Source organism: Lagenorhynchus albirostris, chromosome 13 (assembly GCF_949774975.1).
Source record: "Lagenorhynchus albirostris chromosome 13, mLagAlb1.1, whole genome shotgun sequence".
Taxonomy (NCBI): domain Eukaryota; kingdom Metazoa; phylum Chordata; class Mammalia; order Artiodactyla; family Delphinidae; genus Lagenorhynchus; species Lagenorhynchus albirostris.
This window is the reverse complement of record NC_083107.1, coordinates 24,541,139-24,550,049: the sequence shown is the minus strand read 5'-3', so window position 1 is coordinate 24,550,049 and position 8,911 is coordinate 24,541,139. Positions and strand designations below refer to the sequence as shown.

The 8,911-nt window shown below is 40.8% G+C and overlaps 1 non-coding gene across 1 annotated transcript; it reads left to right on the top strand.

Moving 5' to 3' along the window:
* Positions 1-715: 715 nt before the first annotated feature.
* Positions 716-921, top strand: LOC132532037 (small nucleolar RNA U3). The gene has a single exon (XR_009544296.1). It is a non-coding gene; the product is annotated as a small nucleolar RNA U3 (small nucleolar RNA).
* Positions 922-8,911: the final 7,990 nt, after the last annotated feature.

The window sequence follows — 8,911 nt, the reverse complement described above, 5'->3', positions numbered from 1 at the left end:
ATTAAATAATATGTATTAACTATAAAGCCCTTAATAACAGAGAAGTGATTTGCCACATAGTACAGTCCTGGGTAGGATCAGTGGAAGGACAGGAAGAACTCTATGGGCCCAAGATGGCATCCTTTATGCTAATAGCCATACAAGGACCCTATCTCTAGCTCAGATGATTTTATTGTACCTGGGACTTATATAAACTGCCAACTCACCACTTCTACTTAGATATCTAAGAAGCACAATGATACAACATAATTATTGCTGTTTTCAGCATTAAAAATCTCCATTGACACTGAACCCCTGACACAAAGCAGGATTAAAAATAACCTCAAATCTACACTTAAGCCATATCTGGTTTATTCCAGTATAGGTAGCATCAACTTTCTAGTATCCTCATCACAGAGAGGAGCCCTGCACCAACTGGGAAGCTGGTTCTTGTGTGTTGAATAGTTACAGGGTTAGAGGCCATTATCAGTTGGATGATAATCACTTCTTATTGGGTAGTTGTATGGTACTAGCTAATTAAGAACTTTGTGAATTATGCTTTCTTTGAGAAATATTACTTAATGGATTTCAAAGTGCTTTGTTAAATTTGCGGAATGTAATTATTATAAGAAATATATTCTCCTGACGACTGTTGGGTGGGGAGTGGGAGAAATCTGTCCATCAACAAAATAGGAATAAACTTCCTAATCTCAACAAAGGCAAATGGTAGAAGCTTAAGACTACACTTTCAGGGACCATTTCTATTGTATGTTACCAGAGAAGTGTTCCTAAATAGTGTCAGGCTTCAAAAACGCTAATGAGCTGTAGTGCTTTTTTCTGAGTGTGAAGCTGGCCAGTAGTGCCACCTGGTGGGCCTACTGCTTGCTCTTGATTGTTCTTTTTTTCCTTTGGGAAGGATAAAAGGGAGAAAACTCAAGCTGAAGGATTCATTTCTGATGTAATTGCTTATGTTTTGTTCTTCATCCTCACGGTTTGTTTCCTTTACTGAAGAGGAAAGGGGAGGGGTGACATCGGGTATATTCTATATAATTTTCTTATGGTAATATTACGGGTGTGTATTGTAAGAAAACTCTCAAAACGTTAAAGGTGGGAATTCCCTGGCAGTTCAGTGGTTAGAACTCCTTGCTTTCAAAAAAAAAAAAAAAGGTTAACAGTTTAACTCCTTCATGGCTACTCACCCTTTACCAAATGTTACCAAATATTTCCTTTCCGTTATAAGGCAAGCAGTTCTTTTCACTCTGCTTATTTTTTATATAAGTGTATGATACTGCTTTGCTTTTTTTTCTTTTTTGGGGGAGATCTTAGTTCCCTGACCAGGGATTGAACCCCAGCGCTCAGCAGTGAAAGGGCAGAGTCCTAACCACTGGACCACCAGGGAGTTCTCAATATTGCTTTACTTTTTTTTTTTTTACATCTTTATTGGAGTATAATTGCTTTACAATGGTGTGTTAGTTTCTGCTTTATAACAAAGTGAATCAGTTATATATATACATATGTTCCCATATCTCCTCCCTCTTGTGTCTCCCTCCCTCTCACCCTCCCTATCCACCCCCCCCACCCCGCCCGGCAGTCACAAAGCACCGAGCTGATCTCCCTGTGCTATGCAGCTGCTTCCCACTAGCTATCTACCTTATGTTTGGTAGTGTATATATGTCCATGCATCTCTCTTGCTTTGTCACAGCTTACCCTTCCCCCTCCCCATATCCTCAAGTCCATTCTCTAGTAGGTCTGTGTCTTTATTCCCATCTTACCCCTAGGTTCTTCATGACATTTTTTTTTCTTAGATTCCATATATATGTGTTAACATACAGTATTTGTCTTTCTCTTTCTGACTTACTTCACTCTGTATGACAGACTCTAGGTCTATCCACCTCATTACAAATAGCTCAATTTCGTTTCTTTTTATGGCTGAGTAATATTCCATTGTATATATGTGCCACATCTTCTTTATCCATTCATCCAATGATGGACACTTAGGTTGTTTCCATCTCCGGGCTATTGTAAATAGAGCTGCAATGAACATTTTGGTACATGACTCTTTTTGAATTATGGTTTTCTCAGGATATATGCCCAGTAGTGTAAGTGATTTTTAAATCTGTTGTGTAATGTCTTAGGATAGAACAAACCACAGTATATTTAGCTGTTGATTTGTCACACTATACTTAACCATCAAGTTTCTTTGCATTCTTTGTTATAACAAGCATTTCTGCAATGAACATTCTTGTGTGTGTTGTGCATATGTGTGAGTTTTCCTTAGGAGTAGATAAGATGTGGAATTATTGAGTCAAAGAGTATGTATACTTTAAGTTCCAAGATACTGCCAAATTTCCTGTTACCTCAGTACTGAAATCTTAAACCCTGTTAACAATGTGTGGAGGGCTTCCCTGGTGGCGCAGTGGTTGAGAGTCCGCCTGCCGATGCAGGGGATGGGGGTTCGTGCCCCCGTCCGGGAGGATCCCACATGCCGCGGAGCGGCTGGGCCCGTGAGCCATGGCCGCTGAGCGTGCGCATCCGGAGCCTGTGCTCTGCAAAGGAAGAGGCCACAAGCAGTGAGAGGCCCGCGTAGCGCAAAACAAAAACAAAAACAATGTGCGGAGTAATACCTGTCTCCATTTATATTCTCTCTCTGAAGAAATAATCTTAACTGTTGCTCTAATTTTAATTCCCCTGAATACAAACTAGATGGAAATTGTTTTCATATTTCATGGTCATTTATATTATTTTCTTCTGTGAATGCTTATTAATATATTCTCTACAGTTCAATAATGAAGTATGTGTGTTATTTTATATGTATGATTTCTTTGTATATTCTGGATATTAGTCCTTGGTTATAACTACTCAGTCTTTACTTTTGTTTATGATTACTTCTGTTATTCGTATCAGTATTGATATAAAGGCATACCTCATAGATACTACAAATTTGGCTCCAGACCATCACAGTATAGTGAATATTGCAATAAAGTGAGTCACACAAATATTTTGGTTTCCCAGTGCATATAAAAGTTATGTTTACAGTATACTGTAGTCTGTTAAGTGTGCAATAGCATATGTCTAAGAAAACAATGTACATGCCTTAATTAAGAAATACTTTGTAGACAAAAAATGCTAACCATCATCTGATCCTTCAGCAAGTCATAATTCTTTTGCTGGTGGAAGGTTTGAAATATTGCGAGAATTACCAAAATGTGACACAGAGACACAAAGTGCACAAATGATGTTAGAAAAATGGCATTGATAGACTTGCTCAGTGCAGGGTTGCTACAAACCTTCAATCTGTAAAAACTGCAGTATCTGTGAAGCACAATGAAGCAAAGCACAATAAAATGAGGTACACCTGTGATCGGGTTTATCACTCTCATAGTTTTTCATTTTTGTTTTATGTGAATTTTACATGCCTGTTTTTTTTTCTTTTAATTTTTGTGACTGAAAGTTTGTGATCTTTGACCAACTTCACCCCTTTCTCCCAACCACTCACCCAGCTATAGCAAGATAGAGGGAGACAGCGAAGATAGTGCCCACCACTCTCCAACCCAGCATCCTGGTAGAGTGTTCTAGTAGACTCTTAGTTTGGGTGGGATAGGCTGCTTCTGCCCTGGGCCCTTGGAGCAGGTGAGTTCTTGAAGACCCATTTCTCAGATCGCTACAGTCTTGTGGAAGCGAGTCCTACTGTTTTTCAAAGCTAGATGTTTTGGGAGCTCATCTCTCTGGTGCAGGTTTTAAAATTTGGGGCACCCAATATAGGGTTCAAATCCTTCCCTCTTCAGAGAGAAGCTCCAGGTTTTGAATTCCCTCTTGATTGTGAGTTATAAACTGGGGATGAGGTTTATAATGAGATTGTATCCCAGCCTCTCCTACCCACTTCAATGTGGTTTTCTTCTGATTTACCAGTGTGTAGTTATTGCTTAACCAGCCTTTACGTTTTTTCCAGAGGAAATTGTTCCATATGTAGTTATAGCCTCAGTGCATATGTGGGAAGTGGTGAATTCAGGATCTTCCTATGTCACCATCAAACTGGAATCTTCAAATATACATTCCTTTAATATTTCTTCTATGACTTTATAATTTTTATATCAATTTCTTTAACCATCAGGAACATACTTCTATAATTGGTTAAGGATCTAAACTTTTCTCTGTATGTATGGAGACAACTTTTTGAATAATTTACTTTTCTGAACTGATTTGAATAGCCACCCTTTTTATATACTAAATTTCAATATATACAAAATTTCAAGGTCAAAAGACATATCTTGGCTAGAGATTCAAGTTTGGTAGAAATTGGCATTTACATGACATTTGGATCTTGCAAGTGAAAACAGTCCTGAGGTTAATGTGTAGAGTAAGAAGAGGAAACTTTGAAAGAGAAGACAATTAAAGAAGGACGAGGTATGGAGTAGAGATTCAGTGCCTGCTGGATCTACACCCCACGGGGAACCACATTCCTACCCTAGGAGCCCCATCAGGGGCACAGGTTCCTGCCTTCAGATTAGGCTCAGGTCAGCCCTGATGGTTCCTGTGACTCTACTTTGCCCCTTGATATCCCTGGGTCTTTGATCAGCATTAACTCCTTTCTAGCACCACTTGTGGGAGGAGAGGTTGGTTCTTACAACTAGGGGGCACTACTGACATTTCATGCATGCAATCATTGGATGCTGGAAACATCTTGCACAAATGCACAACTGTCTTTCTCAAAATGCCAATAGCATCTCCTTTGAGAATCCCTGGAAGAGAGATTAGTAAGGTAGATATTGCAAATCTACTGGAGAAATGATGAAGAGCTGAGCCAGAGAAGTGGCAAATAATTCAGGGGAAAGAATAGGTATAAGGAATATTTATGTAGTAAAATCAACAAGAGTTGGTCTTAGATGGATGATCCAGGATAAGCAAGATGGGGGAGTCAGTCAAGATTCCCAAGGTTGTACCTTGGGCAGTGGGGTGGCTGAATATTTCATCCATCAAGATAGAAATGCAGGAGCAGGAGCAGATCTGGATAGGTAGGAAATGATTAAGTCAATTAGGAACACATTGAATTTGAGATCCCTGTGGGAGATTGTATGGGAATACCCAGCAAGCCAGGAAACAGGTACAGATAAAAATCCAATACAAGAGACTGGGAGGGAACAGCCAGGTTTGGAAACCACTCATGGCGTATATCCATATGGATTAGTAGTCTCTGTGGGAAACATCCCACTAATCCATACAGACCGCTGTGTTACATGCTTCTGCTTCTCCAGCCAAGGCTGCCTGTGGCCTTGAGGATCCAGCACACTGATAGTCTGGATGCTCTGCTCTTCCTAGCCTTTTCTGTGACTTGCTCAGGTTTTACAGCATACCGGGGAAGAGGCTAGGGCTTAGAAGTGGACAGGCTCTGTGAGGAAACTCTCACCATGTTCAAAGATGGAGGACATTAGCACCATCTCTGGGACACCTGAAGGATTGTCTTTGAGAATTTGGGAAATGGGGGCCCCTCAGTGACCCCCCTGAGAGAGTAATCCCAATCCCAAACCGTGAGGTCGAGAATGTGTGAGAGGTTTTAGGTGTACCTAACAGGAGTATTTGTGTCCCAGTTTCAAAACTTTTATCACCTGAACTTTAAGTGTGATTCCCGTGGCTGTCCATAAACCCTTCTCAAAGTTTAGGAGGTAGATTTTCCTTCTTATTTTTTTTTCACATTTCCTAGATGAAGTATTATCGGGAGAGAGTTTTCCATGGGTCTCTTGAGCTCCTACGTGTCTTAGTGGGTATGCTATCCAGACCATTTCTCAAGATTGAGTTTACAATGAGCAACCTTGAGGGGTAAATGTCCGTGTCTCACCAGGACAAAGCACAGGCTTGTTTACTGCTTCCTATAAAAGCAAAGGATTTACTAAGTTCAGTGTTCCTCAGCTGTGAAGGAAACCCACTGCATCTGTGCCCATGGTGTCAACAGGTGGGGTTTGGAGGCAAAGGAAATGTTTGCAAACATGCTGATGCTCATGGTGCTTACTTCTTGTGCCATCAGTAATAAAGTCCTTTGTCTCAGGAGTCTCATGTCTTCTACCAATATTTATGAGACAAAAACAACTTATTCACTTGTAGGCAGGGGGAAATCAAATCCCAGTTCCTTCAAGTATGTGTTACTTCTGTGATAACAAACCAATCAACATTATTATACAGTTAGAAATAATTCGTCTCTAGCAAATTGTTATTTTCCTTCCATGATTCTCTAGGTAATGTTGATTAAAATGCATTGATATGTGTCTATAAACAAACACCTAAAAAGAAAGTAGAAGTCTAAGTCATTACATTTTATGAATATTTTCTTTCAGATAAAACATACTTCTCAAGCTAGTATTCCTCAAATCTTAGTGAAATTCAGTTTTCCAGTAAAAAATAATTCTGGGTAGTCTAGGACTGATCCCTGCAGCCATCTCTGTCCATAGTTGGTATGCTACAGTGATTTCCCCATTTATCTTCCCATATGCCTAAGAGTAGGTATGGGATTCTGCTCACACATCATGTATTCCTCCAACTCCCACCCTCCCGTTCTTCTGTAGCAGCTCAATCTGCTAATCTCTCTAGGACCAGTGGCCCTAGCCCATCTCTCCATCTTTATCTTCTGAGATAAAATGCAAGTGAATAAGACAAGCCTGATCTCTGAACATGGCTACCAGTCACAATTATCTTTGTCTCTCCTCCCTTTTTACTTCTCTTAAAAGTTTGAAGTATCCTTTTTGGGTGGGCAGAGAGAGCCTAAAATTAGCTAATCTGAAACTTTGGTTGTGTAATTCCTTGCTATTATAAGTTAAATTCCGTTCTAATCAAGGAAGCTGGAGTTAAAAGAAGACTTTGTCCCTCCTCGCAGTACTTTGAATTCTGTCCTCAGAACATGGCTCACTTTCTTTGAGAATTTGATTTTTTTATCTGTCAACTGAAAACTGTGGATGGCTTTAAACTGGGAAAAAACAAGGACTAGGTATGCATTTCTGAGCCATCTTTTTGGTTTTTATGTGGAGAACGACTGAAGGGAACTGGAGGCAGGAAGACCAATGAGAAGACAATTGCAGTGGTTTGCAGTGATCCTGAGGAGAAAGGATGGTAACCTGGATTAGCAATATGGATGGGAGGATGAGAAAGTTTAAGATAATTTGAGATAGTTGATGGTGCCAGGTGTAGTTTTAGGAACTTTTCCTAGGGAGAGACATAAAGGAATCAGAAATGACAATGAGATTTTTGGCTTTAAGCAACAGATTGGATTTTGAAGCCATTCCTTGAGATAGCTAATACTGGGGAGGAAGTTTGGAGGTGAACATAGTGTATTCAATATGGACACATTGAGTTTGAAGTACTTTGGGACATTAATTCAACTGGAATGACCAATAAGTAACTAAGTAATCATCTCACTCTTGTGATGCTCCCAAGGACAAAGAACAAGATAAAGTCAAAGGGCCAATATTGCTGGAACAAAGAGTTACAGGACTCTTATCACTATGTCACATTGCGACCATTACAATGTCCCAAAGCCCTCCCAAGCAGCTTGCCCTGTCCCTTTCCCATCCCAAATAAGGAAAGGTATTTGTCCCATTCTTCTCACACTCTGCACATTGTAAGTATACATACCCTGCCCAATCAGCAGATGATTCCCAGGTTCTCTTGTTCCCTGGCTATAAAAATAGACCAGAAACCCTTGCTCAGGGTCAACTCCCCCTGGCTATCAGGAAGTTGGCCCGCTGTTCTGGCAGTGACCCTTCCCTCTAATAAATTCTATCTTCTTTTCATTCTTCCTTGTGTCTAGAAATTCTTTTCCAACCTGCATTCGGACCACGACAACTCTGCGTGTGAAATCCTTCCAGTGGCACACCATTGCTGAGAGTACAAATTTCAAATTTCTTAACAAGACTTACAATTTACCTTTTTAGTTTTACCACCTATTGGAAGCAGATAGGGTAGGGGGTCCCCAGAGAAAAAGAACCAGTTACAGCTTTTTGACATAAGAGAAGACATTTTGGGCTTAAGCCATTTTGTGATCTTGAAACTGAGCAGGACCCTGTGGGGCCCCCTTGGATACAAAAACCTTTCTGTGTCCCTTGTTTCTTGTTTTTAGGAAATAGGCTTCATTCAGCTTCCTTGACCTTCTGTGAGTTCCAAAGGGCAGATTCAAACCATTACTAATCAGGGAAGGGAGGGAATGCAGAAAGGAGGAGCAGTCAAGAAACAAAAATGCACCCTTGGGGCAGGGTCCTGGTTCCTCCTCAAGTAGTATACATAACAATATCTTTGAGTTCTTCTGCAGAACTGGGTAGTATACATAACAATATCTTTGAGTTCTTCTGCAGAACTGGGGCCCCCAACCAAGTGGAGGATGGTAACTTCAGGCTGAGTACAAGATTCCTGGAGCATTACCCTGTTACCTCACCACCAACCAATCAGAAGAAAGTCACACACCCTGCAGCCCTCACCCCAAATTTTGCCTTCCTTTTCTGGGCCCAGTGATGACAATCCTGTTTGGCCCCTGTGTGTTTCAACTGGTTACAAGGTTTATCTCCTACAGGGTCCAACAGTTTCAGGATAAATTGTTGTTACTACAAGGGTGGAAGCTGGTTTCAGACATGGGATAACTTGATTTAGATCAGGTAGAGAGAGACTTCTACTCTACTAGGCAGGACTACGCCCACTCTCAGCAGGAAGTAGTTACAGAAGAAAGAAACCACTGCCCCAATTCCCAAGAAGTATCTTGAGTATGAAGTCTCTCAGTGGGGAGTTGTTAGGGGAACCACTGACCAAAACTACCCACCCTGGCCAGGCACAATAGTAACCACTTGCATACGTTATCTTACAACAGGAGGTCCTGGTAAGGAATGCGGAACTAACAAGCTACCACCAACTGGAAGGATTTGGGAAAGGTCAAAAGGAGAGAGGAGACTCCAGTCCATAT